The sequence below is a fragment of the Canis lupus genome, chromosome 19, assembly GCF_048164855.1.
Source record: "Canis lupus baileyi chromosome 19, mCanLup2.hap1, whole genome shotgun sequence".
Lineage (NCBI taxonomy): Eukaryota > Metazoa > Chordata > Mammalia > Carnivora > Canidae > Canis > Canis lupus.
In genome coordinates, this window is record NC_132856.1 from 16,788,865 (window position 1) to 16,801,627 (window position 12,763).

The following is a 12,763-nucleotide window of genomic DNA, read 5'->3' on the forward strand; positions in this document are numbered from 1 at the left end:
TCATCCAGGATTCCCTGAGACTTTCTGAAAAAGCCAGGGCTTAATGCTACCTATGGAGTTTGCACTAGCTCTTACCTATGCCTCGCAACTTCCTCCCCTAGATACCTAAGTAGTTAACTCCCCTAGCTCCTTCAATATTTCGCTTGTTTTATGAGGGCTACCATGATCTCACTATATTACATTGTAGCCCACCACCCGACACGACACTCCTAACTCCTCCGTACATGGTTTTTTCTTGTATCACTGATTAGCTAATATTCTACATAATTATCCTATTTAATAGGCTTGCTTACTGTCTGCCCCTCCTACCTTTCTCAAACACCATCCATCTCCCCAGCCTGACAATGTAAATGTCATAAGGAGGGAAAAAATTATTTTTTCACTGGTGTATATCTCCAAACATCTTAAACAGCACCTGGAATCTAGAAAGCTACAAAAATGAATTTGTCACTGATACTCATTCTCACCCAAACAGAGCTCCTTTTTTGCCTTAGAGCCCTGACATTTGCTGTTCCTTTTCCCTGGAATATTCTTTGCCCAGGAATATTCTTTCCCTCTCATCATTCAAATCTCTGCCTACACACCACTTCCTCATAGAGGCCACCCTTGCTCACTTCATCTAAAGTACACTCCTCCCTGCTGCTTTAGCCCATTTTCCTGTTTCATTTTATTCATACTTCCAACACTTTCAAAAATGACTTACTTACTTGTTTGTTATTTTCTGTCTTCTCCTACGAGATTGAAAGCCCCATAAGAACAGAAACTTGGTTTATCTTACTCATCACTGCCCCCTCAACTCAGCAGTTGGGTTAGCCCACTAGAACTAAAACACACACACACACACACACACACACACACACACTCTCTTAATAAAAGTCCTCCCTCAAAGAGGAGGCAAAACAAATCTTGTCCACCTAATGTAGAAGACATATGATAACTGCAATGAAGGGAGGGCAAGCTTTAAGAAATTAAACAGGGAACATGAGTTTTGTGGTTAAACAGAATGTTTCCAAGTTCAATCATCCTTAAAAGCTATAGGAGAGTATGCCACTTGCCCAAGATAAACATGCTTAAGAACTACTTTAAGAGGAAAACCAAGAAAAATCAACTTCTGGCGCTCATTCTAGGTTAACTAATTTCCTCAATGAGAAAACATGCATAAAATGAACAAACAAGTTATTTGATGTTTCAAATGGTTAAGTGCAAGCTGAGATAGCTTTGAAGTAGCTGCTACCTAATCCTGAGGAGAAGATCTCTAGCCTAATAACCAAACTATCCCTCAGAAACAGACTTCTTCAACAAGGGGAAGAATCAGAAAACATGTCCTACACCTGCGTGTAGCTACTTGCAATTTCAAATTTCCAAAGAAGCTAAGGAAATAAAGAGATCCCAATTTTCTAAGAATGTTAAGAAATACAGCTATGTTAAGAATACAATACAAATAACAACTGACGTTTAGCTGGTATTTTTATTACTATTTTCTTGCTTATTAAAAACACGGTTATGAATGCTTTCATACATTTAGTACTTTTATTTCCAACAGCCACCCTATGCAGTAATTCCCTCTTCTATCTCTATTTTGGAGATGAGGAAACAGAGGTAGAGATAGTTTAAGAAAGTCATCTGAACTCACTTAGCTTAAACCCAGAGAGTATTGCTCCAGAGAGTATACTCCTAATTCTTAGCGTAAATGCTTTTTCAAGGGTAATGCCAATTTATGTGGTGCTTACCATGAGTCAAGAAAGGTCTTAGCACTTTGTAGATACTAGCTGGTAAATGTATGTGAATCAACCAACTCCTTATTTTCTCAGTTCTACTGCTTTATAACATAAAAAATAAAAGGCTATCACCACTTTATTCCATATTCAATTTGTACTGAGACTCAAAGGTTCACCTGACAATCTTGTGGAAATTCTTTTCAGTTATTGGACTAGCATGGGTCAGGCTCCTGGTTATGATGTCACTGTGTCAAAGCGAAAACATTGTGTCAAAGTGAAAAGTCAACTATGTAACCTACAAGCCAGCTGGTTTTTGCCATTCTACTGAACACTAATATAATTTTATAGTATGGGCAAAGCTCACTGCATCAATTTATATAAATTTAAGCATTACTGCTGTAGGGGCCCTGGGCAGGCTGCCCCAAAATGTGCCATTTTGGCATAAAGATTATTTTCAGTTAAAATGATAAAAACCCATCAGACTTAGGAAAGGTGTTCTGTCCCTCCTATAACTACCTTAATTTACACTGGAACGGAGAGCCTACAACAGGAAGAGAAGTATTAACAGAAGCCCTGTTTACCAATGGAGCTTATCTACGTAACAGGACAACCTTGTTTTTTCAAATATTTTCTTTCACCCAACTGCTAATAGTTTTCTCCAATATCCCTCTGCTTACCTCATATAAGCTTCATGTTGCCTCATTGTCTTTGGAAATTTCATGTCTGTGTGCATTCCTTGTATGTACATATATTAAATTTGATTTTCTCCTGTTAATTTGCCTCACGTCATTTTGATTTTCAGTCAAGCTACAGGGACCACAGGGCACAGGAAGATCTTCCTCCCTGGGAAGCTGGCATTGTCAGCATGAGACTTTAATTTGAGGGACACTGCTCACCCTTGACACTGCTGCAGCTGTGAGATTCTTGGGACATCCAACAAGCAGCTGGCAGAAGATGACATTTCTTACCACGTAAGCCTTCAGGATGCTCTATCTGCAGAGTCCTAAGGAGTGAGAATGATGAGAGTCCTTTGCTCTCTTTCTAAATTTAGATTAGTAGGAGAAAATATTTATGGAACTAGCTCCTTGGACCTAGTGATTCTTTGGTTAAATTTAGTAGAGTACTCTTCAGTTACTGGTCCATTTCTTTTTTTTTTTTTAAACATTTTTTTATTTTTTACATTTTTATTTATTTATGATAGAGAGAGAGAGAGAGAGGCAGAGACACAGGCAGAGGGAGAGGCAGGCTCCATGCACCGGGAGCCCGATGTGGGATTCGATCCCGGGTCTCCAGGATCGCGCCCTGGGCCAAAGGCAGGTGCTAAACCTGCTGCGCCACCCAGGGATCCCACTGGTCCATTTCCTCCCAGATACGGTCTTTGTATTTTTTTGTCTGTGTCATTTGATGTGTACATGAGGTACAGGCTGCTGCTAAGGAACATCCTGGAAGCCAAAACCACAAAATTAGTAGGCAAGGCTTGAGCACTTAAGAGCTGTCAGAGCTCTCATTACCTGAAAAAGACTCCTGGATAGGATAAGTTGGTCACAGAATGGGTTAGATCACAGTAGGTCACCCTTCAACCTTAAGAAAACCTCCATGCACTGAAGTACACTATAAAACAACACAGTCTCCAATCCTGTGCACATCCTTCATAGGTCTTAGTAAGACTCCAAGAGACCAAAGTCTTGGCCAAGACTGTTGATATGCATATTTTCCCTTTGTCTTATTCTATGTTTTAAGAGCTCTGCTTTGTGGCTTTGAGAATATTCTCTTTGGTCTCCACCATCGAGAGTGCACTTTGGTGACCAAACAGACTGGGACTCTTACTGACTCTCTCTCTCTCTCTCTCTCTCTCTCTCTTTTCAGCCATGACAGCTCTCAGGGATATTTGTCACAAGAGGTTCCAGCCCACAGAAACCTTTGTCGTCCCAACCTTTGTTGCTTGTTAGTGATGGAAAGTCCTATTCCATTATCTACCCAGTGTCCCAGATTAGCAGGCCTGTGACTGGAGGCATCTCACAATTTTGTGGAACACTGGAGACATCATTTTCAACACACCATTACCACCTGTGCAACAAAGGTCTTTGCTTTCTTAGACTAATTTCGGAAGTAAACTTTTGGATCATGAGGCTGTATCACCTATGCCCTCTCTGGGTCTTTGGTTAAGCCATTAAGGCTTATTGATTTGAGTCACTATTAGATCCTAATCATCAATGGCCAGACGATGGATCCTTTAAGTTAAGCTATATTTAAAAGAAAATATTCCCATAGAAAGCTCTCAGTTGTCTCAGTAATATAATGGCTGGCCTTAGGGACTTCCTTGACAAGATAAAATCACAGAAGTTAGGCTTAAGACTTAGAAATAAATGTCCACATCCAAGGTAAATTTCCCTTAAAATCTAGCCTCATCTGTCCTGTCTGTTTTAATTTACCTTTCCCTATTAAAATTTTACAAGGAGCATTCAGGCCTAATCTCTAGGTTCAAAGTGTATAGGCTGCTCATGTAAATGCCAGAATCCAGGAAATAAATTTAACAAAAGCACCTGAGAATGGCAATAGACTTGCTTTGCCTCTACTTTGTAGCATTGATAATCAGGTTCTGTCAGTTTCAGGCATCCATGTGCAATGCCCTTTGCAGGTGTATCCCAGATCACCCACTGCAAAAGAATTTGATCTCCTGGACAGCAGTAAAATCTCTTAAAGAATAAGCCCTTTTACCTTCACTTTTAAAAGAGCCTACAAAATTCAGGGAGAAATTTAAAAGGTTAATGACTGACTTACTACCTTTCCACCAGAGGAAAAGGGGATCAAAATTTCTAAGTCCCTCCCATAAATGATCTGTGAAAGATCAAGGACTAATAGAAGCCAAGAGTGAATTAGAAAGCTTTTACTGAAATGCTTTATACAGAAAATCTTCTGATTACAATTTTAGTTAAAAATCTCCTTACTATAAAGAAATTTATTTAAAAAGGCAGAGCACTTTTCTTGAATCTGCTGGGTTTTTATTACTTTTAACTGTAAATAATCTTTATGGCAAAGTGGCCCATCTTGGAGCAGACTGATATGGGCCCCTACACTGTTCTTTAAAAAATGGGAGCCTAATTTTATTTGTAAATATAGACTAAAATTTAGCATCATGCTGCTTTGAAGACATCACATAGAGTTACAGAATTTCAAGCAACATTTCTCATGGTCTAGAGCAATGCTATTTTCTAATTATGAAGATCTCTATCTTCATCATATGAACCTGAAGGTGCCTTTTTTTTTTAAAGATTTTATTTTTATTTATTCATGAGAGACACAGAGAGAGAGGCAGAGACATAGGCAGAGAGAGAAGCAGGCTCCCTAAGGGAAGCCTGATGCCAGGACTCAATCCCAGAACCCTGGGATCACGATGTGGCCAAAGGCAGGCACTCAACCACTGAACCACCCAGGTGCCCCTGAAGGTGCTTTTAAAGTACAGCAGTAACTGTGAGCTAGTGGGGCATCTGAAGTTGTGTGTGTGTGTGTGTGTGTGTGTGTGTGTGTGTGTGTATATATGTGTGTGTATAGATACACATTATATATATTAATATATTATATAATATTTATATAAGTATTATATATATAATATATTCACCTAAAAATGATAACTTAGAGTCAAGTGACACATTTCTCAATAGAGCCCTCTATAGACTAAAAGTTGTCATTAAACTTGCCATGAAGTAAGTTTCTATGTTAGGCATTTAAACAATCAAATGCAAAGTGTACACCTCTTAGAGCAAAATAAAACCACTGTATACTACCCTGGAAAAATAAAACCACTGCATACTACCCTGGAATTTTTACAATGCTAGTACTCTTTAAACTTTAAGGCCACTGTAAGGCAGACAAAACATTTCTAAAATTATATACTAATCTAATAGTTCAAAGCTTGATGCAATATGATATCTGCCCAGTTTACTTTTTTTTTATTTTTGTTTATTTGAGAGAAAGAGAGAGAGCATGCACGAGGTGGAGGACAGAGGGAGAGCAAGAAAGAGAGAGAGAGAGAAAGAAGCAAACTCCCCACTGAGCAGGAAGCCCGATGTGGGGCTCAACCCCAGGACCCCGGGACCACGAGCCAAGCCGAAGGCAGACGCCCAACCAAACGAGCCACCCAGTCGCCTGCCCCTGCCCAGTTTACTCTAAATTGCAAAAACAAATCTCTCAAATTAGAGAAGAATCAGTAAAATATACGAAACTCAATGCAATTGAAGAAAATCTACATTACTTTAGTATTCGAGACTGCAGTAAAAAAATTCATACCCTCAACGAAGAGACACCACCAAAATCATTTTTAAAATCACTGAAGGAAGGGGATGTAATGATTAACTGGCACCCAAAGGTAATTGGCTAACTACTAAAAGGTATTAAATATATATTTCACAGAAAATTACATTCGTCCTTGACCTTTGCTCTTCTTGGATCCACTTATTATTAATATATCATAATACATAAATGCCACATATTGGAACTGTCTCAAGGCATATAGTTATATGGAAGGAGAGATATTAACATTCACTGACTCATTGAATTCCATCATCATCTGATAATTATTAAGTCCATTTATCAAGCCTCATAAGATTTAGACAAATGGGCTAATTTTACACTACTGTCATAGCCGAAGAAACAGTGTATTTTTAAAGCCAAAGTTGCAGAATTGCTATTAGTCCTACTATTTCTATGAATTACCTTCAGGGATAAAACCTCTCCACCAATCAGCTGTGTGGGAGCCACAAAATATTTCCAATTTGAGATACACTGTATATGCCCTGATGAAAAAAAAAAGATCCTAGGCCTTATGAAATAAATGAGACAGAGAAAACAAATGTTGTAGGATATCCCTTATATATGTGGAATTAAAAAAAAAAAAGCTAAATTCACAGAACCAAAAGCTAAAATGGTGGTTACCAGTTGCTGGGATTGGAAATCGATAATATGTTAGTCAAAGAGCACAAGCTTGCAGTTAGCAGATGATTAAACTCTTGGGATCTAATACACAGCATTGTGATTATAGTTAACAATACTGTTTTATATACTTGTAAGTTGCTAAGACAGTAAATCTTAAATTTTTTCTAAATGGAGGTGTTAGTTAACACTACAGTGGTAATTATATTGCAATATATGTGTACCAAATCAACACACTGTACATTTTAAATATATGTTAATTATATCTCATTAAAGCTGGAAAGAAAATGAAAAATTTTAAAAAGTAGATTATATTTCTCTATGAGTTTGGCCACCTCATTTATTTCAAATGTGTTTGTATACTGTGGATATGGTATTATAAACAACATAATGGACACATCTACAGATAAAGTTGATATTAAAAGGTAAAAAAGAAAGAAAGGAGAAAAAGAAGGGAAGGAGGAAGGGAAGAAAAAGAAATGAAAGAAAGAAAGCTGGCCCTAGGAGGTAGCTTCAGAAAAATCAATGTCAATGGAATAATATGAGAGTGAACACAGAATCAGTTTGAAGAATAAAAATGCAACAGGCAGCCATGACATGGAATTTGAAAACAGGAACATAGCTATTAATGAGTAGAGACAGAGGAGGACAAGGATACTCAAGACAGAAAATAAGAAAGGCACAAGACTAGAAATTTTGAGATCCATTTGAGGAAAGGTCATCTTGTTTGATCAGAGTGATACATATAAAGTAGAGCTTGTATAGAAAATAAACCTAGTCTTGTTTCATGAAGGCTCCAAATCAGACTAAGAAACGTATGACAAATATGAAGATAGCAGTGATCCAGTGAAGACTGCTGAGGTGGGAAATAGTCACATCCTTAAAAATTTGACTGAGAAAGACTTTGCTGGCACCTGTACAAAAAATGGGCAGGGTACGTTAAAGAGTGGATGCCAGGAAAAATGTCTTAGATGTTACAAAAGGTGGTCATAAAAATATTTAACAAATACAAGCAGTCATTTCCATTCATGACACATAGAAATTAACAGACTAGAGTCTCTTCTGATTTCTGGATTATTTAACAATGGCCTGTTAACACTGATACAAGATTTTTTTTTTTTTTTTTGCTGATTTTTTATTTTCACTGGTTTTTATTTTTTAAAACCCAGATATGAAAAACATAGATAAAATCCTAAGTGGTATAAAAATCCAATAGCATGCTGGAATGCCCAAAGAACTAGACATTTTCTGTCATAGTCTGAAATGGTAATTAAAGACAAAAGTGTGAGCTCTAAAGGCAAAAGAAATCAGATATTTACTGAGTACCTACTAAGTACCCAGGTTACAAGTAACCTCCTAGGGAAGTACTGAGTATCACCATTTGATTTACTGATAACGTGATACATAACTAATATATATCTGGTAGGGACTGAATGGAGGTTTCTGAATGAAAACAATCTCATTTTCTATATACACTTAAACCTGAACAAAATACAAACTGCAAGTCATGACTATAAAGGAGTTATAAAATACTGTGAGTCAGGATCACCACATATTTTAAAATGGGATAAAACACACAATGTCAGTGAGCATTGATACCCTATACTAAGGGTAACCATTATTTTATGAAATATTAGTCATATATAAGTATTTATTCATTCATTTATTTATTTTTATGTGTGTATTTAAAGGGATAGTATTTAGGGGTGCCTGGCTGACTCAATGGAACATGAGACTCTTCATCTCAGGGTTGTGAGTTCATGCTCACATTGGATGTAGAGATTACTTAAAAATAAAATATTTTAAAAAATAAAAATAAATAAAAATAAAAATAAATTTGGCATTATTGTAAAGTAAATTTGAAAACTACTGTACTCACTACAAGATCCTCAAACAAGACAGACAGACATTACTAAGCTTACTTTTGGGAATAAATTTTTAGTATATCTAAAATTCTAGTAGCAATTTTTAGTGTAATCTAAAATTCTAGTAGCAATTATTCTAAGTTTTGCATATGATGCCTGAATTAATACAATGGTCTATTATATTATTCCTCAAAATCACAATAAAGAATATTGGTAATATTAGCACATGGTTAAGTCTTTGCTTTCTAGAATACCATCAAATGTAAACAAAAATTACCATTTATAAAACAGACATCACAGATAAAATAACGTAGCAAGTTTACCTATTTGTCAGATGACTTCTATATTTAGATAATATAAATACTTTCCTAATTATTAAATCTCAAATAAAAGTGCTAAAGAAAAACAACCAATGCCAACACACCCTTTTTTAAAAAATAAGAAATATTCTAGTATAGTGATTAAAGCACCAGTTTGTGTCTCAGTCTATTGTAACAGGCTGTAGGTCTTTAGTCCAATTATTTAAGGTCTTTAATCCACAAGTATCCTTGTATCGATAGTGGAAATGATAATACTACTGACCATATAGACTTGTAAGAAGGATAATGATAAACTGCATGTAAAGTGTGGAGTGAGAATAACAAGATCTTAGAAAATGTTCAACAAATATTACTGAAACTGCATTTCACATTGAATGGTTAGTATGATTAATTTATGAAAAAAGCCAATTGCTGCTTTCAGTAAATCTCAAAACAACTAAACTGAACATGAGGCAAACAAGTCACAAAAGCTCAAGTTCTAAGGATATTTTATCATTATTCCTGATTTTTCCCCAATTTGTCTGTTCTTTCCTCTCAGTCTTCCCACTCTCCATTAACTTACATAAATTAAAAGCTCTATCTCCCCTTGCCACACTATTGTGTTTTATAGTATTATTTCCATGCCTCTAAGGGGCAAAGCCTCCAGTCTCTGTTCTGAAGGATTAATGGAGAAACAGGGAGTGAAGAGAGATGTAATGTGACAAGGCCAGAGTTGCTAGGCCAGCAACATGACCAACTGTACCTTAAAATTCCTTAAATGGGTTCAGATCACCATCATGTGATAAATGTGTGGACTACTTTATAAAGAATTGCTTAACAGTGATTTATTTCCGAGGGAAAACAAAATGACACCAGAACTAATTTGATGAAGTGACAAGAGAACACATATTTTAGTTGTGGGTCAGAGACTCTCTTCACCCTTCTGCTACCGTTATGTTCCAATGAGCACAGGAAATATGAGTTTGAAAACTACTCTATTTGAGGAAACAATTATGAAAAATAAACCCAAAGCATCATAGATAACCTCCATGTGCACATCTGCTCTCATGAGACCTCCCAAAATGGTTTTACTAAGCAGTGCTTTCCTGGGGAAGGAGAGAGGATGTAGATCATGGTGCAAAGCCTTATGGTTGTATCTTATCTTCCTTGCATATGTATTCCTGTTTATATGACTAAAATAAATCTAGGATGAACAGGGTGACTTCAGAGTTGAGAAACCTGTCCCAAGAAAGGCCGGGCAGATTTTTCTCTCTTAACAAGAGGATACCAGTGGCATTTGGCTGGCTCAGTCAGTAAAGCATGCAACTCTTGATCTCTGGGTTGTTACTTCAGCCCACTCTGGCTATAGAGCTCACTTAAAAAATAAATTAATTAAAAACATTAAAGTACAAAAACAAACAAATGAACAAAGGATACCATATCTCCCAGGCACTCCCTGCCTTCTTTATCTTTAGGTCCCCAATTCCACGTTTAAGAATGAGCATTAACACCAGGAAATGGGACAAGAAGAATAAAATACAACTCAGATCCTTAACAATCCTTGTTCCTTGTTGTAGGAAGAAGAGAATCAACTATTATAGGTAATCAAGTGCCACACATACCTCCACAACCCCCCCTTACCCCTTTCTATCCTGAACCCCTTGAATTGTTTGCACAGCCAAGGCTGATAAACTTTCTACCATGGGAACCATTCTTCAGAAAAGGGCCTTTCTCTTCTAAAATCTCTATGAAAACCCATAAGGTAGGCACAGATAAAGTGAGAAGTCATCAGAATTATTACACAAGCTGTTTATATGAAAGTTTTCAGGTATAAGGAACTCGTGACTTCTCATCCAGAAGCAGAAGAACAGTTTTAGGCTGGAGGCTAAGACCTGCTGTGTCCTAAAGAATCTCAGGGCCTTGTATGAGGGCTATGGTTAAAAAGAATAAAAAGATTGCACTTTGTTCACAACTAATTTTAGTTAATCCCAATCACTACTGTAACTCAAAAAAGGGGGCTCAGAAACCCTACTTCCCACTTATACCATTCACTACAGCAGCTCAAGTATTATACCTCAAAAGGCATAAAAGCAACCAAAATATTATGGTATAAGTCAGCTTTCATTACCCATTGAAATTAGTCATGGCTGCCTTTAATTAGCACCTTTACCTTTAGTGGTTCATCACAATGCAACAGCTCAGACATGGAAGTACACAGCGCATCCTTTTGGTTTCTGATTCTGTGCTTAGTTACAACAGAACCTTGGGTGATCATTCAACCATAAACTCATTTTCCCCTCCTATAAATCAAAGATAATAATAGCTCATAGGTTTGTGAATCAGTTAAGTGAATGTAACTAAATGATTAGGAGCAATGCTTACCTGGTACATAGCATGCACTTAATACTTAATAAATACTTAATAAAATTGGTCAAGTGGTATAATAGAGGAGTGAAAATTTAGACTGATATCTGAGTTCAAAATTACAGTCTAGAAAGGACATCACCAAGATGGCACATAGGTCATCCCTGACTTCACTCTCCCTTACAAGAACAAGTAACAATTCTAAAAGAACAAGACACCACTGAGAATTCTGGTACCTGAGGATGAGACTGAAACATCCCTCTCCATCCTGCACCATAGAGAATGACTACGTTAGAAGGGTCAGAGAAGCAGCTACACACTTATAGCACAGCGCCATGCTGAGAGGTCCCTCTTGGGCCTCCACTTCCTCTGGTAGGAAGAGAGCACCAGGGGGGAAAAACATCCCTGCCTCTCCCCAGAACTGTGGGCCACTTTGTGAAAGCCACTACTCTCATCTTGTCCCTGGGGATACTCTCATCTTGTCCCTGGAGATACAGAGGAATCTGCAGGGCTCAATCACTGGGTATATGTGATGGAGAAGATGGGGTAGAGCCTAAAAAAAACAGCATATGGATCTTGTCAGACTGAATTTATATCTGCAGGCAAAGTAGTAATTCTAAACCAGTGTTTTTGCTCATCTACAGAACCAAGTCAGGAATGTACTCTGACAAGGAAACTTGGCAAGATACAGATATGAGTGATCTGGATCTTCAAACAAGGAGTTTTGCTGGCCCTAGAGCTCAGTTTGCCCAAGTCCAGGTAAGTAGCTGAATCCCAGCCCCACCTGCTGTGGAGAGTGTTTTTGGGCCCTATATGACCAGAAGGTCTGGTGATAAGGCCTAGAAGTTACGCAGCACAGCAGTGCTCAGGCCAAGAAGTAGAACAAAACCAGGGGCTCTGTTCAGTCAAGGAACTGGGAGTACATGTGAGCTTGAGTTAAGACAACAAACAAAGGGTTCTACATGCTTTAGAGTTGCTTTTTCTCCTACTGAACTCAGGCAGAGACTATATATCATAACCGTTCTCATGGCTGAATACCACATTCAGCCTATTTGATCAGGAAATCCAACCATGGCACTTGGAAAGTCACAGAGCCCTTCAGTAGCTCTACCTTCGGTGTCACTAAACAGTGCAGGGAGTGGCTTCTCCCATCTGCAGAGCAAAACTAGTAGCCTCACCTAACCAAGACAGCAGGGTACAATTCTGGCCTGATTGGGGTTCCCAAACAATGAACTGTACAGGCTCTGGGTCTTGTCCTGTTGCCTTGCAAGAGCAGAAAAGCTAATTCATAGCTCTATCAACTACTGAATATAATACAGTCTCAAATATCTAGTAAGTCTGAAGGTAGGCAGTATCAGAGCACATCCTACAGCCTCACTTGAGCAGGAAACCAAGCCAGCAGTCCTACTCGCTGTTCTTAGCCAGTAGCACAGCCCCCATCCCCATCCTCAGAGATGTAACAATTGCCTCATTTAAAAATAGACCCTAATAGTAGGCCCCACCTACCCAAGGACATGATCAGCAGACACGCCCAAAACCCAAACTGACCTGACTGGTGATAAATTCTGTCAAAGCAAACCTGTAAAGT

At 37.9% G+C, this 12,763-nt stretch overlaps 1 protein-coding gene across 8 annotated transcripts in view; it reads right to left on the reverse strand.

Moving 5' to 3' along the window:
• Positions 1–12,763, reverse strand: part of CNTN4 (contactin 4) — a 917,305-nt gene that overhangs the window by 863,113 nt on the left and 41,429 nt on the right. The window contains exon 2 of one of the 8 annotated variants that reach the window (XM_072785320.1): positions 10,982–11,111. The exons of the other annotated variants lie outside the window; for them this stretch is intronic. The gene's annotated coding sequence lies outside the window, so the exon portion shown is untranslated. The remainder of the gene's footprint in view (positions 1–10,981; positions 11,112–12,763) is intronic. 8 annotated transcript variants of the gene reach the window in all.